Below are 7,010 nucleotides of genomic sequence, written 5' to 3' on the forward strand. Positions count from 1 at the left end.
ACACATCAGGTTCTAAATAATATGGCACTGAGATGCCTCAGTCTGTCCACCTGCTTCCTCCCTGGTATGGCTGGGTAGGGTTGTAAAAGTTACCTCAGTGTTCACTCTGTTTAAATATAGATTATCTATGTTCTGGTTCAAAATTAAGGTCTAATTTAATGTTATAAAAACTGTCTTCACATTTTAATATGCCTCTCAAGGCATCATGATACAGACCAAAGCTATGAGACAAGTTCAGTGGATTTGTGAGAGCTTGAAATTTAATATGTATTTTATTTTGTTAAGGCTCAAATTCACCATGTATGGGATACAGAAAGTTCCATATTCTAACATTCATTGGACAGTACATATACTATAATATAGGGAAAAAAAAGGCTCTTTGCTTTCAATGAAGTTATAATTTTCAAAATGTACACATTTCACATTTAGTTCTTTAAAATATACACATCAAGTTGGGCATATATCTCAGTGGTGGGGCATTTGACTACTATATGGGAAATTTGGGGTTTTATCCCCAGCATCATCAAAACAAACACCCTCCACCCATATATCAACCTGGCAGGTGTTAGATAAAAAAGGTGCAGGGGTCGGGATCTCCATGAAATAGAAACAGAGAGGACTCTAGTAAAGTGAGAGTTTATTTGAGGGTCAGCAGGGCTGGGACCCAACTCAGGAGTGAGTGAAACCAGCAGCCTAATGGCTGTAGGGGAATAGCTTATAAAGGGAAAATAATGTGGAAAAAGAATATTTTTTGGCTGTTTGGGGCTGTTTGGGGGCTGTTCAGGGAGGATGTGGGGTCTGTACCTGGTGAAACTTATCAAAGAAAGCATTTACTGTAAAACATGTTTTTACAATTACAGGGTTCCAGGAATCCATTGCAGCTACAAGGCTTGGGAAACCTGTTTGAAACCTGTTTGTCAGCCTGGGAAGCTTGCTCTGGTGATCACAATGCATTGGGTCACCAGTTCCTGGAACTGTTTTGTCAGCTTGCAGGTGGCTGGTAGTTGGCTGACTTAGTTCCTCCTAGGGGCCTTATGATTTCTGGGTTTGGGGTCGCCTGGATCTGAATCCTATCAGTAGGGTGCCTATACCTGTAGTCTCAGCTACTTGGAAGGGTGAGGCAGGAGGATTGTTAGAGCCCACGAGTTCAATACTAGCCTGGGCATCATAGGTAGATCCCATCTGAAAACAATAGCCTCATACATCATGTCAAATTAGACTTGTTTATCTTAAAGGTTTATGAAAAACCACTATTTATACAGCTTTTCCACGGAAGAGAAACAAGGTTCAAATAGGTGAAGATTTTGTAGGAAAATAAACTGGAAACAGTATTGTGTTCAGAAGAGCATAAAGCACCATACCCAGTTGTTAGTATGCACGCTGCAATGGTACAATTTCTACTTATGTCTGAGTTCAGTATTCACTCTGCCCACATTTCCTGGATGCCCACTATATGCCAGGCTCCATGATAAATGCTGGGGGAACACAGAGCAAATTCATCTAGTAGATCACCTTGCTTAAAACAATCCACCATTCCCTCCCTTTCCTCCCCACCCCATGGTATCTTCCTGTATGGCCTCTGAGACAGAGTAAAAGCAGGCCCAGTTGGGTCCAGGACTGCATGGGATACTTGGGAATCTCCTCTTTTTCAAACAGTAACTGTCAGAAACACACAAGACTGTCCAAAGTCATCTGAACCACTCATTTTGTATTATCTTTACATTTTGAGAGTACAGCCTGGAAGGTAATTATCTTTGTTTCCAAGGTTACTTACTGAGTAACTGAATGACACAATACTATTCTAGCAGTGAAGCCCAGGGCATGTGGGATGATAATTACTCAAATGAGCCGCTAGTTTTTTAACTAGAGCAGTTAGAGGATTTACAAAAAGCCTCCCATTATGATTAGGCCTGTGTAAAGAACACTACTAATTTGAATATGCCATCCTGTGAAATCCATTCTCCTACATTCTTGGGCTGACCCAGAATTAGGGATTTCCACTTGGGAATGAGAATAGGGCTCATTTGGATTCAAGGACTACAGGTTGATCAATTAAAATGCATTTCCTTTAAAGGCCCACGGCATTATCCCATTGCTTTCCAATCCGGCTTGAAATAGAAACTGCATTTAACTTGATAATTGGTGCCCCCTTGGGATTTTAACCTGATGCTGAATGTATGCATAAATGTGGCCCTTTGCTAGTTCTTTGGCTTACATACCATTAAGGAAATTTCTGTGCTGCTTTTAAGGAGAGAATATAACATTCAGACACAATTATACATTCATTCAGCAAGCCACACAGAGAGCATTCACCAAGGGAGACAGCAATCTACCAGCATATTGCCAGGTTTAAGAAAACCCTTAGAGCTCATGGATTAAGTTCATTTTTTTTCTAGGCAAATGACCAAATTTGTTTAGATCCTGCATTGAAGGCAAATCACACTGTCAAAAAATATATATGCCGATTATAAAGCAGGGGATTCAGCCATAAAGATTACAGCCTTAACAGCATCATCGCCTAAAGGTGTTCTTCAGAGAAAGAAAAACAGCCTCAATTAAGCAATCATTTTCAGATTCTGGAATGCTCTTGTCCTCACATCCTTCACCTCTGTGCTTGTTTATTAAAGGAGAAAAATCAATCCTTTAACATTTGACTTCTGAGCAAAATAATTCAGGGACACGCCTGACTAGGAGAAACCATGCTATCAGATAACAAGTCTCTTTTTTATGACCAGCTCTTCCTGGCTCAGTGAAAATATATTAAGATGCAGATTTCAGAGGGCAAGAGACTTTTCCCTTGGGCTTCAAATGCCTGCAGATGAGCTGCCAAGCAAACACAGGTCTGCACTCTGAATTCTCATTTGCAAATCGGATTGCAGATGGGGAGAGAAGGTATGGGGAGGTTTTGTCCTATTGTGTGGGGGCTGATGGGCTCTGGGCCTACAGAAAGGGGGACAGATCTAGATTTCTCTGGAAGCTATTCTTTCTTCTTATTGTCAAGAGAGGTGGGGAAGGAGGCACAGCTCCACTCTGTCTGCAACAGCTTGAGGATTTCCCTTAATCTTTTAGGGACTTCAATTAAGGCCAAACCAGGATCCATGGTTTTGAGACAGTAAAGAATTTCTAGACTAGGCAGTATGAAATAGAGTTGGGGTTTTATTACAGATTTTTTTTTCAGATTTTTTTGAGACAGGGTCTTCCTTCAACCTCAGCTGGTTTGGAACTCACTATGTAGAACAGGCTGGCTTCGATGTTAGAGAGATCTGCCTGTCTCTGCCTCCTGAGTGCTGGGATTAAATGCATGTGCCACCACACCCAGCTAAATTTATTTTAATGTAGGCTTACACGTGAAGGTTAAGAGAAAAGGAGGCACTCAGAAAAAAAAAAAGTTAAGACATACCAGAGAGGGAGAGTGTGGGTAATGACTTCTGTAAGAGTCATTCTTTTCTGTTTTTTAAAATTTATTATTTTATATGTATGAGTGTATTGCTTGCCTGTAGGTAAGTGTCATGCAATGCCCAAGTAGGTCAAAAGAGGGCATTGGATTCCCCTGGAACTGGAATTACAGACATTTGTCAGTCACCATGTGGGTGTTGGGAATTGAACCTGGGTTCTCTGCAAGAGCAGTCAGTGTTCTTAATCACTGAGTCATCTCCCCAGACCACTTTTATGTTTCTTAACAACAGTCATATATAGGATTTCAGTGAGGTTTGGCTAAAAAGCCTAAATGAGATCATAGGGTGTTTCCAAGGGGCACTTGACAGGATTACAATTGATTAGGTAAAAGTCTAGATCCTGGGGACGCAGTGAGCTAGGATAGTGTCACAAGGGATGTGGTGTTACCCAAGCTTATATACATTTAAGGCCCAAAGCCTGGATCATTGCTATTTTAACATAAAATATCTATAAATGAAAGGAATGTTGTTTCTAGGTTGGCAACCTTCACTGCAAATGTTAATTGTGGTGGAATTCTTGCTTGCCAGATGGTGAACAGCTTTAAACTAGGCTCTGGGGTGAGGGGCTCTTTTCTCTATCCATGTTTCCATAATATGCCCTGTGTTTCTACACTGGCTTATTGTTAGTATTCACAGACAGAGTCCTGAGAAATTTCTTTTCAAAAGCATTTTAGAACACACCAACATGCCATCCATACGCCCACACAACCACCTTTCTTTATCTCTAATAGCAAGCTTAGGCAGAAAGAAAAGAAAACAGGAAAGGCTTCATTCTTGATTTCTAATTTTGTTTTGCTTTATTTTACATTGTGTCTTCAGGCTCTAGCCACGCACAAAGGTTCCTGGGCTGGGTGATCCTCACCCAGTCAGAGCTGAGTTTTCCTTCATCTGGTGGGAGGTGAAGAGCATGAGAAGGACACATTTCAACTTTTAGAAGGCCAGACACCCACCACAGCCTGGGAGTTTCTGCTTAGTATTGGAAAGGAGGCTTTTGTTTAGTGTTCTAAAAATCGTGTTGACGAATCCAGTTTCATTATAATGTTTTTGAAAAAATGGCATGTTGCATTTATTTAAATTTGCAGCTGAAGAAACAGGAAACAACACAACTATCTTTAGTGATAAAATAATAGCACACAGGCAAGTAGTCTTTAAATCTTGAACAAACCAACCACAACCCACCCCGAAACCCTAACCTTCTAAATTAATTTTTTCCAAGTCTTGAATTCATTTCAAGGCTTTGGGAGCATGATGATGGTGGCCCAGGAGGGAGGGAGTAAGGGCTCCATTTAGAATACAGCACCCTCATGCCTCATTTTTACTATTCACATATCTATGGGTAGAAACTGCAGAGGGTGTAACCAGAAGTTGCCCTTAGTGGGAAGCCCAAGTCCTTGTCTACTGTGAGCATCCCCACCCATAGACTCCTATTTTGCTCATTTTCTCCCAGGTGTGTCCAACCCACGGTCCATGGGTCATATGCACCCCAGGATAGCTATGAACTCAGCTCAATACAAAATCATAAACTTACTTAAAACATTGAGGGTTTTTTTTGCAACATTTTTGGGTGATTTGATTGTGTGGTTCTGGAACCTGAACTTTGTAGATGACAACATCATGTTGAAATGTGAAAAGGTTGGAAATGCCTGCTAGACTTTTCTCAACATATTTTCTTTACCAGCTTAAGAATGGGAAGTGCCTATGTTGAGTAGCACGAATTTCCCTAGAGTGCATGTTTTCACCAGAGGTTTTACCAATATCTGCCACTCTGAGGCACTCGTATTTGGCCCTGAATACGAACAATAAATCCCATTGCTGGCTAGAGATAAACCATACAAATTGGTACATTTTCCAACATGAGGTCATTGAGAACAGTGTTGGCAGTGGTCTGTCATATCCCCCAGACCTTTCTTTTAGAGGCCAAACAGAGGCAATGATCTCTAACAGATGCACCATTAGGCAAGACCTACATCTAAAAGCTTTGTTGATTCAGACACTCAGTAATTAAGTTGTGGGCCAATGAGCACATTATCTGCAATCAAACCTGTCCCTGACCAGCGATTAGACTGGCAAACATGTGACCTCATTGTCTCCACTGAAGAGCGATTATATAACAGTCTCTAGTCCTCGGACATCATGATTATTTGCCAACTTTTGATCTCAGTAAATAATCTGAAATCACATGCTGTGATTCTGGAATCTGATTTATAGGACAAGAGGCACTGCTGCGAAAGGTCTGATTCCTGGTCTCTGATTACTTGTATAATGAGGAGACTACTGATTCCCAGACACAAGGTAGATGGGTTGTAAGGGAGGTGGGAGCTTTGCAAAAAGACTGAGGAGCAACCCGGTGTATCTCATGGCTTCCTGCTAACAAAGATATGTTAAGGAACATCAGTTTCTTAAGTTGCAGTTTTATTTTTTTCTTTGTTTTCTTTCTTTCTTTCTTTCTTTCTTTCTTTCTTTCTTTCTTTCTTTCTTTCTTTCTTTCTTTCTTTGTTTTTTGAGACAGGGTCTCCCTATGTAGCCCTGGCTGGGCCAAAACTTGCTGCATCGACCAGGCTGTCCTCTAACTCACAAAGACCCATCTGCTTCTACCTCCCAAGTGCTGGGATTAAAGGTATGCACTACCATGCCTTGCCTAAACTACAATTTTCCTGCTGATGAACAGGCAGTAAGGAAAACAGTGAGTTGTGTATGATAGCACACACCTATAATCCCAACACCGGGGAGGTAGAATTGGAAGGAGATTTGTGAGTTCAAAGGTGGGCCTGGTCTAACTAGTAAGTTTCAGGCCAGCCAGGACTACATAATGAGATAGTCTCCAAAGGAAAACAAAAGGAAAAGAAGAAGGAAAAGCCCTGGGGAAAAAGGAAGGAAAGAAGGAAAAGGAAGAGGAGAAAGAGACAGAGAGTGATTTGCTCCTAGAGCCAGCCAGCCCTTTGGCTTATCACATGACTCGGCTTCTTTTCAGTGTAGCAGAGCAGGGAAAGTCTATCTGCTTCATGCACAACAAAATTCATGAACACTCATCATCTATTTTCTTCTGAAGGAAAATGAGAATTCATGAGAGCTTCCAAGTACAGGTCGTGAAGCCAAGAGAGGACTAGAGGATAATCTGGTTTGGGATGACCTGGGACATCTAAATGTCACATAGTCTAGATGCACATGTGACCTGAAACTGCCCTGGGGTGACTCAGGCACCAGCTCTTCCTTAATCCTTTATCTGCTCTCCTTACTCTAGTGAGATTAACACAGAGCAGCCTTCTGCCAGTAGACCAGTACTGAGCAGAGCTGAGTCTCATCTCTAGCTGATAGGCATTTCAATCCTGACTACGCAGGAAGAAAAGAGCAACAATCACTTATCAATTAAAATTGCTGTGTGTGTCCTTACAGCTTCACCTGCAGCTCAAAAAGCTCCCAGTAAGATCAGAAATATGCCAGCTGAGGAGCCAAGAAGTTGAGATGTTTATGTGCCAACTCCAATCCTTTGATCGAGGCCTACCTTTTGCATAGGACAAAGTGCAGTTTATAGGCCAAGGAAATCCCCCAGGCAAA

The sequence above is a fragment of the Nannospalax galili genome, unplaced genomic scaffold (genome assembly GCF_000622305.1).
Source record: "Nannospalax galili isolate Female #2095 unplaced genomic scaffold, S.galili_v1.0 scaffold1053, whole genome shotgun sequence".
In the NCBI taxonomy this organism is placed as follows: Eukaryota; Metazoa; Chordata; class Mammalia; order Rodentia; family Spalacidae; genus Nannospalax; species Nannospalax galili.